Below are 26,244 nucleotides of genomic sequence, written 5' to 3' on the forward strand. Positions count from 1 at the left end.
GTCCTGTTTTTTTTCCTCTGTGTTGTGTTTGGAGAGGCAAGGTCTCCAGATTGGACAGCTATAGCTCAGAGAGGAGCTGTAGGCTGATCATAACCTGTGTGAGCGAACCGCACATACACATATGGACTTTGCTATTGTTTATCTTTTGTTTTGTTGTTTTGCCAGTAAGGCTGTGTTTATTTCTGCTGGAGTTGCAGGGCTTTATGCCATGTAATAAAGCCTGCAGAGAAAACCCGGTTCCTGAGTCTACTTCCAGAAGCAGCCGAGCGAGTCGACCTACCACAATATATATACATACAGTTATATGAAAAAGTTTGGGCACCCCTATTAATCTTAAGCTTAATGTTTTATAAAAATTGGTGTTTTTGCAACAGCTATTTCAGTTTGATATATGTAATAACTGTTGGACACAGTAATGTTTCTGCCTTGAAATGAGGTGTATTGTACTAACAGAAAATGTGCAATCTGCATTCAAACAAAATTTGACAGGTGCATAAGTATGGGCACCTCACCAGAAAAGTGACATTAATATTTAGTAGATCCTCCTTTTGCAAAAATAACAGCCTCTAGTCGCTTCCTGTAGCTTTTAATGAGTTCCTGGATCCTGGATGAAGGTATTTTTGACCATTCCTCTTTACAAAACAATTCCAGTTCAGTTAAGTTTGATGGTTGCCGAGCATGGACAGCCCTCTTCAAATGATCCCACAGATGTTCAATGATGTTCAGGTCTGGGGACTGGGATGGCCATTCCAGAACATTGTAATTGTTCCTCTGCATGAATGCCTGAGTAGATTTGGAGCGGTGTTTTGGATCATTGTCTTGCTGAAAGATCCATCCCCGGCGTAACTTCAACTTTATCACTGATTCTTGAACATTATTGTCAAGAATTTTCTGATACTGAGTGGAATCCATGCGTCCCTCAACTTTAAAAAGATTCCCGGTGCCGGCATTGGCCACACAGCCCCAAAGCATGATGGAACCTCCACCAAATTTTACTGTGGGTAGCAAGTGTTTTTCTTGGAATGCTGTGTTTTTTTGATGCCATGCATAACGCCTTTTTGTATGACCAAACAACTCAATCTCAGTTTCATCAGTCCACAGGACCTTCTTCCAAAAAGAAATTGGCTTCTTCAAATGTGCTTTTGCATAACTCAGCCGACTCTGTTTGTGGTGTGCTTGCAGAAACGGCTTCTTTCGCATCACTCTCCCATACAGCTTCTCCTTGTGCAAACTGCGTTGTATAGTTGACCGATGCACAGTGACACCATCTGCAGCAAGTTGATGCTGCAGCTCTCTGGAGGTGGTCTGAGGATTGTCCTTGACTGATCTCACCATTCTTCTTCTCTGCCTTTCTGATGTTTTTCTTGGCCTGCCACTTCTGGCCTTAACAAGAACTGTCCCTGCGTTCTTCCAGTTCCTTTCTATGTTCCTCACAGTGGAAACTGACAGGTTAATTCTCTGAGACAGCTTTTTGTATCCTTCCCCTGAACAACTATGTTGAATAATCTTTGTTTTCAGATCATTTGACAGTTGTTTTGAGGAGCCCATGATGCCACTCTTCAGAGGAGATTCAAACAGGAGAACAACTTGCAAGTGGCCACTTTAAGTAGCTTTTCTCATGATTGCATACACCTGGCTATGAAGTTCAAAGCTCAATGAGGTTACAAAACCCAAAAAAGTGCTTTAGTAAGTCAGTAAAAAGTAGGTAGGAGTATTTAAAACAAGAAAATGATAAGGGTGCCCATACTTATGCACCTGTCAGATTTTGTTTGAATGCAGATTGCACATTTTCTGTTAGTACAATAAACCTTATTTCAAGGCAGAAACAATACTGTGTCCAATAGTTATTACATATATCAAACTGAAATAGCTGTTGCAAAAACACCAATTTTAAGAAAACATTAAGCTTAAGATTAATAGGGGTGCCCAAACTTTTTCATGTAACTGTATGTATATATATGTAAAAGCTCTTCACACCATTCCTGCACTGGAGATGAGCATAGCTGCCGATATGTGCCAAATTTAAGATGCATTAAAAGTATATGTGTATAATTTGATATATTGCTGAATGAAGGTTCCAAGGAATCTCAGTTTGATACAAATATTCATATTTTGTAATGTACATTAATTAAAAGTGTTTGTGCTTGTAGCAGCTGTTAATGCAAAAGGCAGATGATAAACTAATTAGTCTTGATGAAAATTATTTTTGATATCCATAAAACATTGGAAAGGGGTATATACCTAATATTTACAGATGTAGCAATCACCAAGCTAAACACTGCATTTTAACTGGTGTGCCTTTGCTGTTTGCATAGAGTGGCACTAATGCTCTTTGTATAAAACTGGTCTGCTAGAATAATACTGTGGTACTATGGGCTAAGTTGGCTTGGTAATTGTGACATCAGTAGAGCCAACCATTTTCTATGTGTTAATGCCACTCTCCAGACCCTACAGGTACCTCTATTATTTTGTTGCTTTATTATCAGCAAATGCTTAGCATTATTTTAAGGAACACAGAAAATACACCAAAAAATAACAGTTCACATACATGTACCTATAGCAATGTTGAAAGTCTCATTAAAATCTTGAATATTGTGTTACAGGGTAGATATTACAAATAGGCGGCACCTGTGAAATTTTGTTCCTCCAGGGAGGGAAGTAACTTGCATGTGTTTTCTATGGAGCATTTCCATTAAGACTCCATACACAGATGGAACCTTTAAGGTCGGCCAACACTCCCCCAAGCTTCTGTTGTCTATAGCATGTTGTATCAATTGTAAAATATTCACTAACATTACACCCCGGATATGCAGGCAGAATTTACATGCTCTTTTTTTATCGTGTACGAAATACAGTAAATAATGTTTTCCTGGATTAGCCCCTCATATTTGTTTAATAAGGGCATTTGGACATACTAGAGGGGGCCTCCTGCTCAAGTCAGCCTCTATGAGGAGTACATGCAATACTACATTTCACCCACAAGAAGTGGCTGCACAAAGCTTCTAACAGCTGATTGCTAAGGCTGAGATGCATTGAATACTTAGGTTTCAATTGATAATCATGGCTGTTTTATTCCAAGAGTTCAACCAGATTTTGAAAAAAGTTTGTGGCTATCCTAACAGCAAAGAGTAGAAGAAAGAAGTTCATTAGAATGTTCAAGAATGATTTTTTATTGGTGTCCCACCATGTGCTACTACATATCGGCCTTCACATAGACCTTTACAGATTGCTAAAAATGAGTCACTAACAAGACACATTAGAATACATATTACTTATTTTAAAAGAAAAATTTTTTAGTTCAGCTCATTGCAGCAAAACTACAATCTATGTTTACTAAAATTCCCACCTAACTACATTGTTACATATTTACAATAAAATAATTACAAAGATTATAGTTTATTTTACCTCATTTCCATATGGTAGCTTTACGCTAATCTGTTGATGTACATTTTTATTTCAGGAAGGTGAAGCATTGTTTACTGTGTATTGTAATGTTTTCCATATGTTCACACATTGCTGAGAGAAAATCATATGTTTTAAAAAAATGTAATGCCAAATGATCCTCATTCAATTTACACTTATCCTGTAACTGCTGTTGGCACAGTTTGCTTGCCATTTCATGCCATCTGGAATTAAATCTTATTTTTTGAAACAATCTTACAGGTTATAAAATGACATTCTATTTATTCACACAATTTCTATAATTGGTCAATTTCTGCTTTTCATATTTTCCGAATTCTTTTCTAGTATAGGTGACTCAATATTCAGCATTCACCTTTTACTAAAATCTGTAAGAATGTAACCTACATTATCAAGTTTGTCCGCCAACAGGTGGAAAATATTTGTCCAAAAATATCTCTAATGTTGCTTTTTAAGATTTTGTCCAAATATTTACGATGGAAGGCTTCCCTACAGTACCTAATCATGGGGGATGAAGCCCAATGACAAACATCCACTCAATAGTTTGCTAATTTGACTGTGATAGCATGAAGGCTACAATTATTCCTTCCCTCTTCTCATAGAACCTATAGTAGATAAATAGACATTGTTTAGCATAAATACATATATATACTATTGTGATTACATTTAATTGCAATTAAACGGTCTGCCTCATTTTCTGTCTTCAGAGTGCACTGCTTCTCTGCCTACCGGCTTCCTGCTTTGTTGAGGGTGGCGCGTTCCAGAAGATTAACAGTTTGGACCAGCGACATTACTGTGCCGCTGGTTTGAACTGAATTCTCTCACAGGCTCTACTTTACCTCCAAAGCATAAAAGTTCTGGGGCTCTAAAGCTGGATAGATTCAATGATTCGGGCAGATTTAGAGTAGTACTTGCCGGCTATAAAGCATACACTCCTTGCCTAGGTAAGGACGCACTGTGAGACTGCAGAGCAACCTAACACCTTCTGTACAAAATAGATCTAAAAAGCCTATCTTTATTGAGAGCGGAGAAGATATTTAACTACTTCAGGACTGTTCATAGCATATAAATGTGGTAAAATGGCCTAGTCCTAAAATGGTTAATAAACATATGTGAACATATTAGACCATTTGGACCAATTGTGTTCCAGGTGTAATAAAAATTTGATTAGTGGGTAGGCAACCCTGTTGACGTAATGTCACCGCTGCAGCCAAACTACAGAGACCAGAAGAGCACAGAGACACAATTCTGGAACCAGAGAGAGTATGTAAAGTGTGATTCTGTTTTACAACAAAATGAAAAGTCAGGCATATGTTTTCTGAAAGCGAAAGCTTGTGAGTGCAGTTTCCTCCTATTCACTGCTTCTAGTACACAGGACAGGGGAAATGTTACTGTGTTGTGTTCATACAGTATATACAGAATTAGAGCAGATATTGAGAAGTACACCCAGTATAAAGGTCAAGAAGAAGAAGTTGTAGTGTGCCATACTCATATATACAGAATAAAAGCTGATACTGAAAATTACATCCAGCTTGCACAACAGAAGTGAAACTGTGCAGTGCACATATATATAACATAATACAGGTATCAAGTATTACATCCACCATACAGGACAGAAGAATTGGTTCTGTATATATACTCAACATTGAAATTGCAATACCAAGAAGGAAAAGTCATTGAGTTATGAAAATCACAGGATCCATAGACATGTTAATGATATGCAAATTTCGAAAAAATGAAAACAAAATGTTTCATCTCAATCTTAGTTTTGAGTATGAGTGCCACATACAGAAATACACACACTTAGACACCTTGGCGTTTTATAAGTGAAGTTATTTGTGAGTTTTTGAGGAATGTTCTGTCGCTCTCCATGTACATGGGCACGCAAATCATCAAGATCATTGCTGGCAGCTTCCATTGAAACTGCCTACCAATGATGTTTCTGATGTGCACAGTCTGATCCAAGTCCAAGGAAGCTCCAGGCTATGGTAGCACATTTAGGCCAAAACAAACTGCTCACAGTAGCATAAGCCACATGCAGCCTAGCGGTGTCTTTTTAAAAACAGCTCCTTCAACACTTTAGAGAAATGTCCATACCATTGGTTTCACTCATATCAATAAAAATGAATTTTTTGCTGATTTGCAAATGGAATGGAGCAAGATCCCTCAAGATGTCTTGAATACACTAGTGGCTTCAATGCCCCATCGGTGTAGTGCAGTAATTGAATTGAAGCAAGAGGTTATGCTACAAAATAATAAGTTATGGCATTATAGACAATTAATTACTCTCTATGTTGTGATCAATAAATAGTATATGCAAAAGTTTTGGCAGCAAGTTTTCTTTAATCAAATGACCATACCTATATTCAAAAGCATTTTGGTTAAAATTAAGGTCTTGCATGATGACAACTTCATGCACTTTCAGTTCATCACCAGTAAAAATGGCATCACAACAACCAGACAAAAGGAATCACACTTTAAAAAAAAAAGCAAAACTTTTGGTCACCACTGTATATATCAATATATATATATATATATCAATATATATATATCAATATATATATATATAAATATACACTGCTCAGTAAAAAAAAGGGAACACTCAAATAACACATCCTAGATCTGAATGAATGAAATATTCTCATTGAATACTTTGTTCTGTACAAAGTTGAATGTGCTGACAACAAAATCACACAAAAATCATCAATGGAAATCAAATTTATTAACCAACGGAGGCCTGAATTTGGAGTCACCCCCAAAATTAAAGTGGAAAAACACACTACAGGCTGATCCATCTTTGATGTAATGTCCCTAAAACAAGTCAAAATGAGGCTCAGTATTGTGTGTGGCCTCCACGTGCCTGTATGACCTCCCTACAATGCCTGGGCATGCTCCTGATGAGGTCGCAGATGGTCTCCTGTGGGATCTCCTCCCAGACCTGGACTAAAGCATATGCCAACTCCTGGACAGTCTGTGGTGCAACTTGACGTTGGTGGATGGAGCAAGATATGATGTTCCAGATGTGCTCAATCGGATTCAGGTCTGGGGAACGGGTGGGCCAGTCGATAGTTTCAATGCCTTCATCTTGCAGGAACTGCTGACACACTCCAGCCACATGAGGTCTGGCATTGTCCTTCATTAGCAGGAACCCATGGCCAACCGCACCAGAATATGGTCTCACAAGGGGTCTGAGGATCTCATCTCGGTAACTAATGGCAGTCAGGCTACCTTTGGCGAGCACATGGAGGGCTGTGCGGCCCTCCAAAGAAATGCCACCCAACACCATTACTGACACACTGCCAAACAAGTCATGCTGAAGGATGTTGCAGGCAGCAGATTGCTCTGCATGGCATCTCCAGACTCTGTCACGTCTGTCACACGTGCTCAGTGTGAACCTGCATTCATCTGTGAGGAGCTCAGGGCGCCAGTGGCGACTTTGCCAATCCTGGTGTTCTGTGGCAAATGCAAGCGTCCTGCACGGTGTTGGGCTTTGAGCACCACCCCCATCTGTGGATGTTAGGCCCTCATATCACCCTCATGGAGTCGGTTTCTAACCGTTTGTGCAGACACATGCACATTTGTGGCCTGCTGGAGGTCATTTTGCAGTGCTCTGGCAGTGCTCCTCCTGTTCCTCCTTGCACAAAGGCGGAGGTAGCGGTCCTGCTTCTGGGTTGCCCTCCTACGGCCCTCTCCACGTCTCCTGGTGAACTGACCTGTCTCCTGGTAGCACCTCCAACCTCTGGACACTACGCTGACAGACACAGCAATCCTTCTTGCCACAGCTCGCATTGATGTGCCATCCTGGATGAGCTGCACTACCTGAGCAACTTCTGTGGGTTGTAGAGTCCGTCTCATGCTACCACGAGTGTGAAAGCACAACCAACATTCAAAAGTGACCAAAACATCAGCCAGAAAGCATTGGTACTGAGATGTGGTCTGTGGTCCCCACCTGTAGAACCACTCCTTTATTGAGGGTGTCTTGATAATTGCCAAAAATTTCCATCTATTGTCTATTCCATTTACACATCAGCATGTGAAATCGATTGTCAATCAGTGTTGCTTCTTAAGTGGACAGTTTGATTTCACAGAAGTTTGATTTACTTGGAGTTATATTCTGTTGTTTAAGTGTTCCCTTTAATTTTTTGAGCAGTGTATATATAGATATAAAGATAGATTTATATATACAGAATTAGAGCAAATACTGAGAATTACACCAAACCTACACAGTTCGACAATATATACTAGTATATATGTATCTGTACACTATATACTGTATATGATAACATATACACAGCTTCATGCTATATTTAGTATATTATTGTGCCCTGATCTCAACATCGAGTCTGTCTGGAATTACATAATAAGACAGAAGAATCTGCACCAGCCTACATTCACATAATATCTGCAGTTAGTTCTCCCAAGATGTTTGGAACAAGCTCCCTGTCGAGTTTATTTAAAAACTGGGTGCTGTTTCTACTGGTGTAGATCGATGAATTGATATAGTTATAAGACAAAGGATGAATACAGCAAATATTGATGTGATTTAGATTTGTCTTTTGTCCATTTACTTGCATTTTGTTCATTGCTAAAAATAAACTAATAACACTTTATTTTTTAAAACATTCTTACCTTGCAGTATTTTTCCATATTGCCTAAAACTTTTGCACAGTGCCATATATACAGTCATGGTCAGAAGTGTTGGCACTCTTAAAATTGCTCAAGAAAATGAAGTATTTCTCCCAGAAAATTACTGCAAATACACTTATTTAGTTATACACATGTTTATTTTATTTGTATGTGTTGGAACAACATAAAAAACTGAGAAAAGGGAAAATTGGACATAATTTCACACAAAACCCGAAAAATGAGTTCAACAAAATTGATGGCACCCTCAACATATTATAAATAAAATAAATGTAACAAACTAAATAGGGGGATTGTTGTTCCTCTTTTCTTTTTGTGTTGAAGCTGATCTGTCTGTTATATTATCTAAGGGAAGCATGTAATAGAGAATTAGGCGCAGTGTTTGGGTATGTACACATTTTGGAAGTACAGGTGATTCTCACAAAATTAGAATATCATCAAAAAGTTAATTTATTTCAGTTCTTTAATACAAAAAGTGAAACTCATATATTATATAGAGTCATTGCAAACATAGTGATCTATTTCAAGTGTTTATTTCTGTTAATATTGATGATTATGACTTACAGACAATGAAAACACAAAAAGTCATTATCTTAGTAAATTAGAATAATTAACAAAAAACATCTGCAAAGTCTTCCTACGAGTTTAAAAAGGCCCCTTATTCTGTTTCAGTAGCCTCCACAATCATGGAGAAGACTACTGACTTGACAGATGTCCAGAAGGCATTCATTGACACACTCCACAAGGAGGGTAAGCCACAAAAGGTCATTGGTAAAGAAGCTGGCTATTCACAGAGTGCTGTATTCAAGCATATTAATGGAATGTTGAGTAGAAGGAAAAAGTGTAGTAGAAAAAGATGCACAAGCAACCGGGATAACTGCAGCCTTGAAAGGATTGTTAAGGAAAGGCTATTCAAAAATTTGGGGGAGATTAACAAGGAGTGGACTGTTGCTGGAGTCATTGCTTCAAGAGCCACCACACACAGACGTATCCCGGATATGAGCTACAAGTGTCTCATTTCTTGTGTCAAGCCAGTCATGACCAATAGACAACGCCCGAAGTGTCTTACCTGGGCTAAGGAGAAAAAGACCTGGACTGTTGCTCAGTGGTCCAAGGTGTTGTTTACAGATGAAAGTAAATTTTGCATTTCATTTGAAAATCAAGGTCCCAGAGTCTGGAGGAAGAGTGGAGAGGCCACAATCCAAGCTGCTTGAGGTCTAGTGTGAAGTTTCCACAATCAGTGATGGTTTGGGGAGCCATGTCATCTGCTGGTGTAGGTCCACTGTGTTTTTTCAAGACCAAAGTCAGCGCAGCCATCTACCATGAAATTTTAGAGCACTTCATGCTTCTCTCTGCCGACAAGCTTTTTGGGGATAGAAATTTCATTCTCCAGCAGGACTTGGCACCTGCCAACACTGCCAAAAGTACCAATACCTGATGTAAATCCCCAAACTCAAGCATCTTTTCCTATATTATGACCTTAGATAAGATAATATAACTTACAGATGAATTATAGTGATAAAAAAGAAAAGTGGAGCAACATTTCCCCTGTATATTTTGGGAGCTTCATCTGATGTTTTCACATTCCAATGTTATTTTATGATCTTTATTTATTACTTAGGACAAGTGCCCACATGTGAGACCTTTTATTAAATGAAAACTGATCTTAATTTCTGTCTATGGCATCCTAATGCCTGCATACTGCATCTGATTATCTATCATTACTGCACTTTAAGATTTGCATGTGTAGAATATCTTTTGTTACTTTGGCATTCTCATCTGAAATCATTACTAATATTGTTTGTTTATGATGCAGAGTACAGCCGTAATGCTGGAATTTCTGTAAACAAATTGAAATCTATTTACCATAGCAACATCCACATACTAATTTTCTATTGACACCCGGGGACTTCATACAACCTTGCACATAATGTGATTTCTAACAATTTATTTTGATGCATCATTTTGCATTCAACAGATGTGGCAGCGAACTGAAAGCAAGAAGGCAATCCTTAACAAATGGTGTATCCTAAGCAGTGTATAATATTTTGCAGACTGTTTAATGATCCTCAGAAAGAAGTAATTTTAAACAACTTTGTGGGATAATGTACTAACTAAAGAGATAATAAACTGTACATTAAGATGCATCTCTCTTCTACAGCTGCTTTCTAAATGGCTTTAATATTGATTGATATTGCCCTTCCTTTGCTACTAACATTAAGTGTACCATTTTCTATTTTATTCAACCATGTCATTACAACATTCCTACTGTGAAAAATTGCCATTTAGATTTTGTATTCTGTACATTCTTTTTCCCAGGTATTATTTGTAGTGATGCTCAATTACTTAACAACTGACTTGTGTGTTTTGAAACTGAGAAGTAAAAGAATAATTTACCTGTGCAGACTCATATATAGATTTAGGCTGTGTGCCCACGATGCGATTTTTAAGCATTTCCGCAGCGGCAAAAACACTTAAAAAACACATGGTAGAAGGCCTGCCATGTTCCCCAATGATATTCTGCATGTGCTGTGCACATGCTGCGGAAATTTCTGCTGCGGATTATCATTGCGGAAAAAAATGCAGCACTACCAATTATTTTGCGGAAGTGCTGCGTTTTCGCCGCTATTGACTTGCATTAGAACGCATGGATTACGCTTCACTGTATATGTAGATGCGCATTCCATGTGTTCCAATGTGTGGATGGTACCCTGGTCTGGAGGACAGGAGATTCTCCTCCGGACCCGAGTACCATAGAAACTGTAAAAAAAGAATAAAATAAAAAATAAATATGATACTTACCTTCTGACGGCCCGCGCTCCTCCTCCCTTGCTGGCAAATCGCGATGGACTGAAGGACCTGCGCTGATGTCATAGTCATGTGACAGCAGGTCCTTCAGTGCAGTGTACCGCGATCTGCCGGCAGTCAGCACCGAGCGAAGCAAGACTCCGGGGGCCATCGGAAGGTAAGTATAGATTTATTTTTTTACATTCTCTCGGGTCACACTATATAAATCCATGCCGGTTGCATGGATTTATATAGTGTGACCAAGTTGACAAGCACTTTCCAAGTGATGCTAAAATCGCATGGAAAGTGCTTGTCAACCCGCAAGCGGAAATGCATGTGAAGAACGTTTCACATCCGCATGTCCATGGCAGGAAAAACACATGTACAATCCGCATGCATTTTTTCTGCCAGGGGAGATGCAGAAATGCTCAGGAAAAATCCGGGGCATTTCTGCATCGTGGGCACATGGCCTTATGGTGTACTGCATGTTAAATGGTAATATGGAGAATTCATCAACACTTTGTGTAACAACTTGCATGTTTCAGTGCACAGTTTGGACATTTTCTCATGTTGTAAGGCATTAAGGGGGTTGTCCGGGATTTTTTCCTATTCTGTGTGTGTGTACCTAGGCTGCAGAATGTTGACAGTTTGTAATATACTCCCTAGATACCAACCTTGGAGATTTAAACAGGTCTTTCCTGATTCTGGAGGCACTACTCACACCCCATCTAGAATTTTCCTGTCTGGTAGAGTCCGGACATAATGTCACAACAGACACCATGCCCCCAGTCTCCGCTATGTATCTTTATGTCTATCTATCTATCTATCTATCTATCTATCTATCTATCTATCTATCTATCTATCTATCCCACATTTATCAGTCTATTATTAATCTATCTATCTATCTATCTATCTATCCAAGATGTTCTCTGCAGGCTTGTTCCTGGAGGACTCATTACTAGCTCCAGGGGCAGACATACACCGGTGCAGTCGGTGCTGCCGGTGCAAGTGCACCGGGACCCGGAGGTGGAGAGGGGCCCTTGCAGGCTGGCAGAAACCCACAGTGCCGCTATGCACTCAGTCAAGATTACGGGCGGGAGTGAGCGGGGCCCTGTGTCAAGCAGTATGGGGCCCCTCTCACTCCTACCTGTAATCATTCTGATATCGATTACCGGGGGGAGAGCAGTACACAGAGTACAGGACTCAGGATTTCAAAAAGGGGGGGTGTCATGCAGGGAGAGGGATGCTGGCCAATGAATGCTTTCCCCACCAGACTGGTGAGAGCACTCAATGACTGCAGCCTCTGGCCTCCTGCATGGCGCGTCCCTATGGTGAGTACTCACCTGTAGTCAGGGGTCAGGGTCGCACACTGGGGACAATATTGGAGGAAGAGCAGGAGTAACTATGCATCTTCTGCTCCCTCCACTCTTCCTTCCAGCAGAGAAGAGGTGGGGGAAGAGGCTCACTGCACGGGATAGCACGGCAGCAGCAGGGGCCTATCAGTCCTGTATGCTGTGTCCCCATCACCCTCAGTAGTTTCTGCAGCCTCTCCAGCTGATCTCTGCACTATGTGCCAGAGCTCCTACACAGCTCATCTGAACACGTGAAATAGAAGAGTATTATTTGTGTATGTATATATGTGTTTATGTGTGTGTGCTTGTATATGTTTTTATGTGTGTATGTATATATGTGTGTGTAACTGTGTATCTATGTGTATGTATCTGTGTATCTATGTGTGTATGTATGATATATGTATGTATGTATGTATGGTATATGTGTACGTGTCTGTATGTACAGTATATGTGTGTGTGTATGTATTGTATATGTGTGTATAAATGTGTATATGTATATGTGTATTTGTGTATGTATGGTATATGTGTACGTATATGTGTATGTATGTACAGTATTCTGTACAGTATTTGTATGTATGGTAAATGTGTGTGTACGGTATATGTGTATATACAGTATTTGTGTGTATGTACGGTATATGTGTATGTATGGTATGTGTATGTAAATATGTGTGTGTATGTTTATGTGTATCTGTGTGTATGTACGGTATATGTGTTTGTATATGTGTATGTATGTATGGTATATGTGTGCGTATGGGTATGTGTATGTACGGTATATGTTTGTGTATGTGAACATTTGTTTTCAGTTCATGTATGTTACTGTAATTGTAAAGAATTTTAGAATCAACACGGATCTTTAAAGGGTTATTCACAAAATAATCAAGTTATCCCTGATCTATCGGCTCGTGGATAACTTTCTGATCACTGGAGATTCGACCACTGGGCCCCCCAGAGATTCTGAGAACTGAGCTCTGCAGTCTTGTCCTCAATGGAGCAGAGTTGTGCCTGTTTAGTCTCTGCTCTATTCATTATCTATGAGCTGCTGAGCGCAGAGCTCTGCTATTTTCATCAGTTTCTCAGACAATGAATAAAGTAGATACCAGATGATACAGATAGCAGACATATAATGTAATATATATACATGGTTGGGTTCTGCTTGCTGTCATGTGCCAACTAGAGTCTCAGCCACATCTTGCAGTGTTCTATTCACTGACATAGCTGACACTCCAGTTGTCACTTGACTGCAAGCAGAATCAATTCCTAATGGATTTATATTATGTGATGTGGAGAGGCCCAAATAGAACTTTTGCTATGGGGCCTGCGATTTATATGTACTCGCAGGGCTTTAATGAGGGCAACCTGGCCTATTTCACGTAGCCAAAGCCTCCGGGGGTCCTATTGCCAGATTGCCCTAATCATAAGTGGCATGCCGGGAAGGGAGGGGGGCTCAGACACATTTCTTGCACAGGGGCCCCAAGCTGTCAGTGTCCGCCCCTGACTAGCGCACTGTAGAAGGGTGGCTTCAAAGTCCTGCACATCCTTGGCCTGCTTTTATTCATGTCCCTAGGAGAGAATTATCCTCCTCCCAGACAAAAGAAAGGTCTTATTCGGAGTGATATCTTTTACAAGAACAGGAGCCACTTCAACAATCCTTGCTGGGTTAAAGGTATGCTGTGTTTTTTCCTTAAAATCAGATGCATCAAAGGATCTTGACAAGAAACGAGTCTCAGGCAGGGAAGGCAGGTCTGAAGGCATAGAATGTGGGGACTTGGGCAAGACCTTGGCAAGGCAGATAACAGAACACGACGATCCCCATTGAAGCACCTGACCGGTGGACCAGTCAGCAACTGACAAGTGTCGAAAAAATCAAGGAAGACCCAGAAGAACAGAGTTTACAGAGTTAGGTGGAAAATAAAAAGAGACAGACTTCTGAGTTTCAATCTGCAGGGTGACTGACAACCTGACATGACAAATAGGATCCGCCAGGGGCTGTCAATCAATGGAGGCAACAAGCAGAGGACAAACTATCTGTTGCATAGGAAGCTGAAGCTGACGAACCAAGTCCGGGTGGATGAGCTTGGCAAACAAGTATAACCTTACAACCTTATAACGGCAAATGCGATAACCTTACTGATGTCCGTACTCATAGCGTGAGAAATGTCTCATGCTGCGGGCGTTGACGTCAGTAAGGTTGCCACAGTTCATCGGCTGTAAACTGTGATAAACTTACTGACATCAGTGAGCCGTCACATTATTGATGTCACCGCTCGGCACTCCATCTGGATGTAGCAGAGTTTGGGATCGTCGTGGGACATGGGATGGATTTACGGTGGACCCCTTTGGATATTTTATTTTTTAAAGGTAATAAATGAGTAAAACAGAGTCGAGGAGTGTTTTATACAATTAAAATACTTTTCTGTGTGTGTGTTTATTACTTTTGACTCTCCATTATTAACCCCTGAGCTTGATGTCAGCAGGCATTACACAGCTGACAATAACCCCAAATATTACCTCGCTTGCCAATGCACCAGGGCAAGCGGAAAGAGCCAGGCAAAGCACCAGAATTGGCGCATCTAATGGATGCACCTTTTCTGGGGCAGCTGTTGGATGCTATTTTTAGACTGGGGAGGGCCAAATATCCATCGACCTTCCCAGCCTGAGAATACCAGTCCTCAGCTTTCTGCTTAACCTTGACTGGTTATCAAAAATATGGGGGACCCCACATCATTGTTTTTAATTATTTATTTAAATTTTTTTTTTCAAAAAGGTGTGGAGGCCCCTTTATTTTTGATAACTAGACAAGATAAGCCAGACAGCTTGTTATCAAAAATAGAGGGGGCCCCATGATCTCTTTTTTTTTACATATTGCATCAGCTGTTCACAGCCATTCCAAAACTTGGCATACTTGTGATGGAATTAGATACTAAAAAATTGCCATAGACATCAAATGTCAAAAGAATGGATAGTCCTCCGTATAAATAAAGCAGAGGACCGTCCACACACAAGCTGCTAAATCAAAGCATAGAAGAGAGGAGTAGAAGCCAGCAAATTGTTGCAAAAGGTGTCAATATTTTATTAATTATAAAAAACACACAAGGTAGAGTACAGACAAGGAGGTAATGCCAGATGGTAGGGTGCATCGAGCTGGGATAAGCAGACGATTTATTCACAACATTTCAAAAGAAGACACAATTGCACAATGCCCTATGGCCCAAATATATAATCACATATTCCGTATACAATGTTCAAACTAGGCTATTGTCAAGAAATGTGTCATATATCAATTGAAAGTAGATGGAAAATTGTGTGAATATTAAAGGTTTTTCCTCAATTAGACTGTATAGAAGACACAAATAAATGGGAAAGGAGCATATGGTAAATGGTCGGAGCAAAATGATTGCTATTAAATAAAGACCTATAATCAGCTCACTCAAATCCATTCATGATGAAAGGTAAATTACAGCGGTGAAATAGAGGATTACCTACCCAAGATCCACAGCAAGTCACAGGGAGAGCGTGGAAGATAGTAAGGACTGTAGCCCAATGCATGTTTCACGGCCTCACCGGCCACTTTCTCAAGGGCAGAGAGTGTGAGGAGGATATGGCTCAGGGTCTTTATATACCCATGCTGAATATAGGAGGTTCGGTCACGTGGTCGGCGCGACGCGCACCCGGAAGTGGCCAGCTAAAGGCGGGGGCGCAGGCATGGATCATAGAGCCCTGAATACAGAATGTCCTTCAACACTATAACAGAGAAGGTAAAAATAGAAATAAGTAACACAGAAAAAATTATAAAAACATATAATAAAACCTAAAAGCCCCTTAGAAAGAGGAGAATGACCACATCCCTCACTTCTAACAAAAAGAAGAAAAAGAAGAAGTGTAGGGATGAGATAGTACATGAGTGGCTGCTACAATTCATAGAAAGGGGGAGAAGCTTAGGGACTCGTTGAGGTGCCACTGTATTTAGTTGCATTATCCATTGTGCTTCCTTCTGGGCAAGCACCTTTCAAACATTGCCCCACCAAATACCCAGATATGTCACATCAATGCCTCATACCATGAAGGAACGAGGGTCACAATTATGCTTCTCTCTAAAGTGGTGTGGGATGGTCTTAAGCAGAGTTGGATCTGCCGCTGAACTGGCTGCCCCAATGTCTCTCACATGCTCACGTATGTATACCCGCAATTCCTTTGATGTTAAACTGACATATATTAAAGGGCAATTGCAGGTAGCGAAGTAGATAACATAAGTACTGCTGCACGATATATGATGTTTAATGTCATATGTTCTCATGCCATCTGCGGAACCAAACCTAGTGCAACGAAGGACATTGCGGCAAACCACACAGTGTCCGCACTTAAAACTACCCAAAAGCGGGCCAATAGAGCCAAAGGGGCTGGGTACCACTGGTACGTAATGGGTATCAACAAGAATGTCTCCGAGATTGCGACATCTCCTGAGTGTCATGGATGGGAGATCCCTGGGGCATTCCCTGAAGGAGGGCTCCGTCATCAAGATGTCCCAATGTTTATTCAAAATAAATCTTATATTAGACCATTCATGGTTATAGGTTGAGATTAATCTGATTGTGACATCATCCTCACCTGGTGGTTTCTTGGGGTGGAGGAGTGAGATGCGAGGGGTTATTTTTGCCCTGTCATACCCCCTTTTAATGCATCTCTGGCTATAGCGGCGTTGTGTGAATCGTTGTTTCAAATCTAATGCCTGGCGTTCGAAGCTTTGTTCTGCCTCATCCTAAGGAACTGTCCAACCGGGACAGCCCCGATAGTCACTGGACTATGGGCAGACCCAGCGTGAATCAGTGAATTGACTGTGGTGGGCTTCCTGTAAACATCAGTTTGAATACGCCAGTTAGCATCAACACTGTCCAAGAAGTGTTCATTTTAAGATTTTATAGCCTAGTGATAGGACATCAGAGAACACAGCTCATTACACATAGGAATAGAAAAAGACCTTAATCTGATTGTGGTGTACTACAGCAGCACTAAAAATAGAAGTAGTGGTCTCAGTCTCAAAATAATAATCCAGTGATGGAAGAGGCTAGACCTGCAGAGTCTGTGTGACCGTAAATTGATTAATTCATGAATTGCTGCAGTACAGCACCTTAATAACACAAATTTTTTCTTGACACTCTACAAATAAGGAGGGCAGTTTAATGCCCCTCTGTCCTAAATTTACTGCTGGAGAAAAATCCTGAATTCAATGCTTGTGTCAGAGAAAGTATACCTCCTGGCTTCTGAGATAGACAAGCAAGACATACGCTATATTTTTTTGCATTTCTTTTGCATTTTTTTGTATTCTCCGTTTTAAATAAAAAAAATAAATCATCAAGTTCCATACATTTTAACCCAACTTTATAATTCACACAATTCACAGAAGCTAATGAACTATTCTCACATTTCGAAGTGAAAATCTCAGTTCATGCCATATTTGACCATCAGAATTGTATTGAATCTGACAATTAAACTTTCTCTATCTATATAAGTTAGACAAACTCCCAGCCATAGACCGTCCAGTAGCGTGGCCTCACCCCATACAATTGTATGGAGCAAGGCCGCTCCCACTGGAACGGCTCTGGCCTGGAGTATGTATAACACATACATACCCTCCAGTCCCGGCTCAGAAACCAGCGAATCTCTGCAGAGCACAGTGCATGTTTTGGGGGGATTCATAAGACTGCAGTTACACAGACTTATAAATTTGGACCGGACAACCTCTTTAATGACTCTCTGAATGATTAGTGGTGGTTTATAAAGGTTTTAAAGCAAAAATAACTTACCATTGCTTCATAATATTTTATTAGAAAAATTTTACACACTATAAGAAAATTGCATGACTTTTGCAAATTAACTATTACTATCTATTCATAAATGTATTACTGTTGCTTATATACCACCAACATATTTTGCAATGTCGTACCCTTTAGAACCAAAATTCAGTAGAATAAAATGTCATTAAATGTGTATATATTTAATAAAAACTACATTGTACATATTAGATCATATTAGATCACAAAGATTACAAAGTACTATAAATTGTTAATTTTACCAGCTGTCATTAGTTGGAATGGTATCCCAAGGCCATAATATGTCTACAATTTACTAGAAATCATATGTCCACAACACCTGTAACCTTACTGAAGAGAACATAAATCTCAATAGGGGTCAAAGTATACTTGACGACTAAACATGGTAGAATTACTAATGCATTTGTCACTAAAGGAGTTAAACCAGCCATATTAATGAGGTAGGAACAGCATAGTGCTACCATCTATAATCATATAAATAATCTCATTTGACTGCTAGATTGTAAAGAGAATTTGTACATAAATAGATATTTAATACTTTTTCTTATTTATTATATTTCAGTGTATATTCTCGTTCTACTAAAACATAAATTCAAATATTTTGACATAAGAATTAATGGTAAAAGATGTGTGCTACTATTTGAGTTAGAAGCATACAATAGTAGATCATGTGTGACAATTATAGAATACTGAATACATCGCCCTGGCACAGAAACATCTTCATTCTCCAGCCATGTGTCACTAATGCCTCATTACATCTACAATTTGCTTCTGATCCCGGAAGTTGAAAAAAAATGTCCAGTATCAAAAAATACAAAAAGAAAGCCAATAGTTTAAGTCAATAAGTATTATTTCCAGTAATCAAAGCTATGCTGAGCAAAGGTTAGTAATTGGCTAAATGTTTCTGTTCATTTTCTTTAAGGAAAACAAGCATAGAATTTCAATCAATGGACCCTTCCACAGAGGGTAAAGCAAATATACTGTTTTGTTTTTTAATTCCTTGTAAATGAATTGTATGAATTTACAAAGACTAGGCAAAATGCGCATCATGGTTGGTGCCATCCCAGGGGCAGCTACATCTGCATTATGAATATTTCTGCTATATAACTCATTTTACATGTCCATCTATATTTATAATTTGAGGTGTTGCTTTTTTGTTTGTAAACGTATACGTGTGTATATAGGGTTAATATCTATCCTAATAAATGGCAGTCGGCACAAGGTAAATTGGACAAAAGAATTACAATATACAGTATTTACATATATATATATATATATATATATATATATATATATACAGTATATATATACATCTATGTATATATATATATAAATAAGTATATGTTGGTTTTCATCCTTTCTTCCTCGACAAATTCTTCCAGTTCTGTGAGATTCCTGCGTTGTCTTGCATCCACTGCTATTTTGAGGTCTAGTCACAGATTTTCAATGGTGTTCAGATTAGGGGACTGTGAGGGCCATTGTAAAACCTTCTGCTTGTGCTTTTTAAGATAGTCTACTGTGAAGTTTGACATGTGTTTAGGATCATTATCTATTTGTAGAAGCCATGCTCTTTTCAACTTCAGCATTTTTACAGATGGTGTTATGTTTGCATCAAGAATTTGTTGAAATTTAATTGAATCCATTCTGCCCTCTACCCATGAAATGCTCCCCGTGCCATTGGCTGTAAAACAACCCAAAAGCATGATTGATCCAACCCCATGCTTAATGGTTGGCGAGATGTTCTTGTCCTGAAATTCTGTGCCCTTTTTTCTCCATGTATACCTTTGATCATAGTGGCCAAAGATTTCTATAGTAATCTCATTGGTCCACAGGACTTGTTTCTAAAATGCATCAGGCTTATTTACATGTTCTTTTGCATACTTCTGATGCTGAATTTTAGGGTGAGGACGCAGGAGACCTTTTCTTCTCATGACTCTTCCATGAAGGCCATATTTGTACAGGTGTCTCTGAACAGTAGACCAATGTACCACAATTTCAGAGTCTGCTAAATCTTTCTGATGGTCTTTTGCAGTCAAGCAGGGGTTCTGATTTGCCTCTCTAGCATTCCCACGAGCAGCTGTCACTAAAATTTTGATTTGTCTTCCAGACTTTATCTTGACCTCCACTGCTCCTGTTAACTGCCATTTCTTAATTACATTTCGAAAAGAGAAAAGGGAGACTTGAAAGCTATCGTTTTAAAGCCCTCTCCTTTGTGGGCCTCCATTATTTTCATTTTTGGAGTGCTAGGCAGCTGCTTAGAAGAAACATGGCTGCTGTTTTTTGGCACAAGGTTAGAGGAAGCTGTTTTTTTATAAAGCTGGGAAATTTGCATCACTTGGCCTTTTCTAATGATGATAGTGAACAAGCCATAACCCTAACAGGCTACGGTTTAAAACCTTGGTTAAAATTATCTGAGCACACAAAGCTCCAAGGGTGCCCAAACTTTTGCATCGACCCATTTTCCTTTTTGAATTTTTTAAAGCGTAAAAAATGGCAATGTATTTTTTTGTTGCCTAAAATTCAAAGGAAATGTGTCATCTTTAACGATAGGCCTTTGAGTGATCATTTTATCTTCAACTTGGAAACCTGATAATTCTAAATTTTCAAATATCAGACATTTAAATCATCAGACTATCATACAAACATTAACAACACAATATAAAAAAATCACCAATGCAATGTTTTATAATGGACAGAGTATTATCAATTGTTGTCTTAGCTGTACATATTACTAGTGATGAGCGAGCACTAAAATGCCCGGGTACTCATTGCTCGGGTCGAGCAAATTCGAATACTCGGGTGCTCGACCCGAGCAACGAGCCCAATGTAAGTCTATGGGAAACTCGAGCATTTTTCAGGCGGCTCACCCTGGCTGTCTGCAGAGGGCTTAAAAATTGCCCAAATCGATGGAAACAGTACTCAAATGACATGGGAACAGCATGGGGAAGACCCCTGGAAGCATTTTTGACTCCCAGATCACTGCTGTCAGCAACGTGGTCAGAGTATTACGCCACTTTTACAGACTCACAATAAAACATACAAAAACGAAACCAAAATGGATTTTCCTGGGAAATACGTTAAGGAACATCCTTTCCAGGGTAATGACTTGTATATAAGGCAAAATAAGTAACCAAAAACAAAAATACTCCTCCACAACTTGGGCTATGTTCACACGTAGCGTTTTTGATGTGTTTTTGCACTTTTGAATTGCTTTCAACCAAGACAAATGCATTCACCAGGAAATGTCATTTTAAAATTTTACAACCTTATCTGACCATGTGGTGTGTGACACATCATCAGACACATGCATACAGTGCTGAAAAGACATGGAAACAGCATGGGGAAGACCTCTGGAAGCATCTCTGACTCCCAGGTCACTGCCTAAAAGAGTGCCCATCACCTGTCGTTGCAGATTTGCAACAATCACGGTCCACGTCCTTGTCCCACTGCAGCGTTCAGTTGTCCCTACCCCATTCCTTGGAATGCAAGCGCAAGTATGCAGGTAGACAGGCTGCAATACTATACTGCCAAATTTTTGATAGCTGCTTGCAATTGAAATGTGGCCTTTTAGGCTTGTGGAGGTGGAAGCTTTTCACAACCTTATGCCGGCAGGAGCCGGGTGTCCATACTCGGTCCCCAGCCGCCACTATATTTCCTGGTATCGCCTCCGCCTTCCACAAACACGGGTCCCACAACATTACCAGTGCCCTCCCCAGTGCACTTACTTGGAAGGACCGCCTAACCACAAACAGGTGGACAGGTGAATGTGGCCAGGGACGGTATGGAGCCAGTCCACAACTTTTGTTGCTAAGAGTTATATTTAGCTCGGTGCAAGGACTGGCATAGAGGGAAACCGTATGTACCCTGCGTGTCATTTCTCCCAGGAAGTCCTGTAATTGAGCTTGTTGCAGAAGCAATGGCAGCCCGTCCAACATCAACTCGCACTTGTCGGTGGTGCTTTGACACACACACACATCTTTCTTTGTGCATTTAATTTCTTGAATACAGAGTTGGACAATGGCCTGATCTGTAATGCTTTTTGAGAAATAACATGCATAAGCATGGCCGATCCACATTAAAAAAGCAGCCATAGAGTGTCCGGGAACCTTCCGCCACACTTTTCTTAGCCAGGGCTGCTTTTCGGCAGGGTTGGACGGGCTCACCAGAGAACCGGAGACTCCTCTGGTGGGCCCTGGCTTCTCCTTCAGGAGAGTTCATAGTGCCGAGGTGAGGCCATGATGATGATAGAGGCCACCATCTGCTTAGTTTTCTGTTCCTTGGAATGCAAGTGCAAGAATGCAGCCAGCCACCCACCCACCCACAGGCCGCAACACTAAACTACCAGATTTATGGGCAGCATTTTGCACTTGAAATATGGCCTTTTAAGCTCGTGGAGGTGGAAGCTTTTCACAACCTCATGCTAGCGGTGGCCGGGTGTCCATACTCGGTCCCCAGCCGCCACTATATTTCCCGGTATCGCCTCCGCCTTCCACAAGCACGGGTCCCACAACATTACCAGTGCCCTCCCCAGTGCACTTACTTGGAAGGACCGCCTTACCACAAACACGTGGACAGGTGAATGTGGCCAGGGATGGTACGGAGCCAGTACACAACTTTTTTTGCTGAGAGTTGTATTTAGCTCGGTGAAAGGACTGGCATAGAGGGAAACCTTATCTACCCTGCGTGTCATTTCTCCCAGGAAGTCCTCTAAAGCTGCTTGCACTTGAAATGTGGCCTGAACATTACTGCTGGTACTTTTCTGTGGGAATTTGCTTGCCTCCTACCAGCCTGGAATATTTCCAGCAAACTATGGTACGACGCCATGGTATTAGCACTACCCCCAGGTCCAGTAGCGAAGCCATCTCCAATTTCCTTTTCAGGAATTTTATTTGGTAGACTGAGTGGCTGCCCAAATACATTTTCTCACAAAAGAGCTGAAGATAGAGTGGCAGTAGGTGCAAGTTTCTCCAGGCTGTAAGATATTAGAGGGTAAGCGGCACCACATTGGATCAGTGTTTAGCACTGAAGCCTTGCAGCGCTGGGATCCTGGGTTCAAATCCCAGCAAGGACAACATCTGCAAGGACTTTGTATGTTCTCCCCGTGTTTGCATGTGTTTCCTCCTCAGTAAAAAAGCAGCCATAGAGTGTCCGGGAACCTTCCCACACACTTTTCTTAGCCAGGACGGCTTCTCGGCAGCGTTGGACGGTCCCACCAGAAAATCTTCTGGTGTTCCTTGGCTTCTACCTAAGGAGAGTTCATGATAGCGCTAACTTTGCAGCTGCTATGGGGCTCTTGAGCGGGTGAGAAAGGTTAGCCCTAAAAATCAAATCCTCTGGTAGGCACAATGTTTTTCAATCTGAAACAGCTTCTCAGTGGGAGTGGTATTTCACCACAGCCATATTCTTTAGCTCGGTAAACGGACTGGCATAGTGGGAAACTGTATCTACCCCGACAGTCATTTGTCCATCACCAGGTTCTGCCCATTGTCACAAAAGACCATGCCTGACTGTATGTTCAGCGGTGAGAGCCACAGATCAGGCTGCTGTGTAGTGTCGAGCCACCCCCGTAGTGTTCGGGTTTGGTTCGGTTCATCGAACACTGGCATGTTCGCTGAACGGTTTGTCGAACGGTTCGTCGAACACCGTCGAACACTGTTAAAACCAATGGCAGGCAAACAAAAACACATAGAAACACATAGAAAACACATAGAAAAAACCTTCAAAGGTGTCCAAAAGCTGAGAAACTGCTCAGAAGACACAACTAACACATGGAAAAGTGACAAGTACATATAGTCATGTGAAAAGAAAAGAGGTGGAGGAGTAAAAGGAGGAGGAGACACAGATATAGACATGTCATGCCCTTCTAAAATCAAGAAAGGCTGGAGTAAAAATCTAAAATCAGCCTACCAACACCCAGGCGTTGTGACAAGAAAATTAAAAAAAGATATATCTTTAGGTAGAATGGCGGTTCCATTCAGAACACTTTCCTTACAAGACGTAGTGGTATCCTTGTTGGGAGTCGTGCCAAAAACGGAACCCAATACATTCGGACTCATCCACCATTTGTCATATGCAAGGGGCAGGTCAGTAAACGACAACATTGACGCGGAACCAAGTACAGTAGTATATACTGTACCTCCTTTGACAAGGCAATCAGGCGGGTCAAGAAGTTGGGAAGGGGCACCCTAATGGCCAAAACAGACATTGAGGGGGCGTTCCAGTTACTTACTACCTGTGCCTCCGAATAGTGTCCGCCTATTGGGCTGCTTCTGGGAAGGAGCATACTATATAGATCGCTGTTTGCCCATGGGGGTGCTCCATATCCTACTCACTATTTGAGGCGTTTAGTTGCTTCCTCGAATGGGTCATCATGGACGTTTCTAAGGGGGCACATATTATCCATTACCTCGACGACTTCTTATGCCTGGGCCCAAAAGATTCGCCACAGTGTGAATACATGCGGTAGTCCACCTGTGAGAAGGAGAGAGCTGGAGGGAGAGCGGACACCACAGAGCTGAGGGGTTAGATGGAGAATGGAAGAAGGAAAGAGGGCGAGGGAGGTAAGGGAGTACGGTGGAAGGCCGACCTGAGCTCCCCCACGTTCCTGCTGGGCGGGGAACAGCCCTGGGAAGAAAAGCCACTTTCGCATCCCTTTGAGGTTACGGGCGCGAGCGGGCAGAGGGACTGCGCTGGAGTGCGAAGCCGACATGGCCAGGCCGCTCCTGCCCATGCGACCTCCGTGTCGCCAGGTTTGTGCCAGAGCCGCGGTGGACCCTGACGGCAAGCCCCCCTCTCCCAATACTGGTGCCTGTCCGCTTGTGGGTCGAGACCCCCCGCGGTGGAGGCAGGTCAAAGCTCTGAAATTTAAATTGGCTCTGTAATTTGAATGAGTACACTTTAAATCCTTTTACAAGGATCTATTGGAGGGCAAGTCTGGTGCCAGCAGCCGCGGTAATTCCAGCTCCAGTAGTGTCCACTAAAGCTGCTGCAGTTAAAAAGCTTTTATAAGGATCGAGCTTGGCGGTCCGCTGCAAGGCGTGCTACCGCCAGTCCCAGCCCCTTTGCCTTGGGGCGCCTCCCTGATGCTCTTGACTGAGTGTTCCGGGGGCCCGAAGCGTTTCCTTTGAAAAAATTAAGTGTCCAAAGCATAGGTGGTGTAGCTTGCTTAACAGCTGGGCTACTCCGCTGACTAGCAGACACTGCTACTAGGCCCAAATTATTGCCTGGGCTAGATGCAGTTAAAAATTTGTAATTAGATCTACAGGCGGTGTAGCTTGCTTGACAGCTGGGCTACTCCGCTGACTAGCAGACACTGCTACTAGGCCCAAAGTATTGCCTGGGCTAGATGCAGTTAAAAATTTGTAATTAGATCTACAGGCGGTGTAGCTTGCTTAATAGCTCAGCTACTCCGCAGACTAACAGACACTGCTACTAGGCCCAAAGTATTGCCTGGGCTAGATGCAGTTAAAAATTGTTATTAGATACACAGGTGGTGTAGCTTGCTTCAGATGGGCTACTCCGCTGACTACAAGACACTGCTACTAGCCCAAAATGATTGGCTGGGTTAGATGCAGTAAAAAAATTGTTATTAGATACACAGGTGGTGTAGCTTGCTTCTGATGGGCTACTCCGCTAACTATGAGACACTGCTACTAGCCCAAAAGGATTTCCTGGGTTAGATGCAGTAAAAAAATGTTATTAGATACACAGGTGGTGTAGCTTGCTTCAGATGGGCTACTCCGCTGACTACGAGACACTGCTACTAGCCCAAAATGATTGGCTGTGTTAGATGCAGTAAAAAATTGTTATTAGATACACAGGCGGTGTAGCTTCCTTCACAGGTGGGCTACTCTGCTGACTACCAGACACTGCTACTAGGCCCAAAAGGATTTCCTGGGTTAGATGCAGTAAAAAATTAGAATTAGATACACAGGCGGTGCAGCTTCCTTCACAGGTGGGCTACTTCGCTGACTATGAGACACAGCTATTATGCCCAAAAGGATTTCCTGGGTTAGATGCAGTAAAAAATTGTTATTAGATACATAGGCGGTGTAGCTTCCTTCACAGGTGGACTACTCCGCTGACTACGAGACACTGCTACTATGCCCAAAAGGATTTACTGGATTGGATGCAGTAAAAAATTGTTATTAGATACACAGGTGGTGTAGCTTCAGATGGGCTACTCCACTGACTACCAGACACTGCTACAGGCC

The sequence above is a fragment of the Phyllobates terribilis genome, unplaced genomic scaffold (assembly GCF_046119375.1).
Source record: "Phyllobates terribilis strain yellow unplaced genomic scaffold, ASM4611937v1 Scaffold_4__5_contigs__length_816908805, whole genome shotgun sequence".
In the NCBI taxonomy this organism is placed as follows: Eukaryota; Metazoa; Chordata; class Amphibia; order Anura; family Dendrobatidae; genus Phyllobates; species Phyllobates terribilis.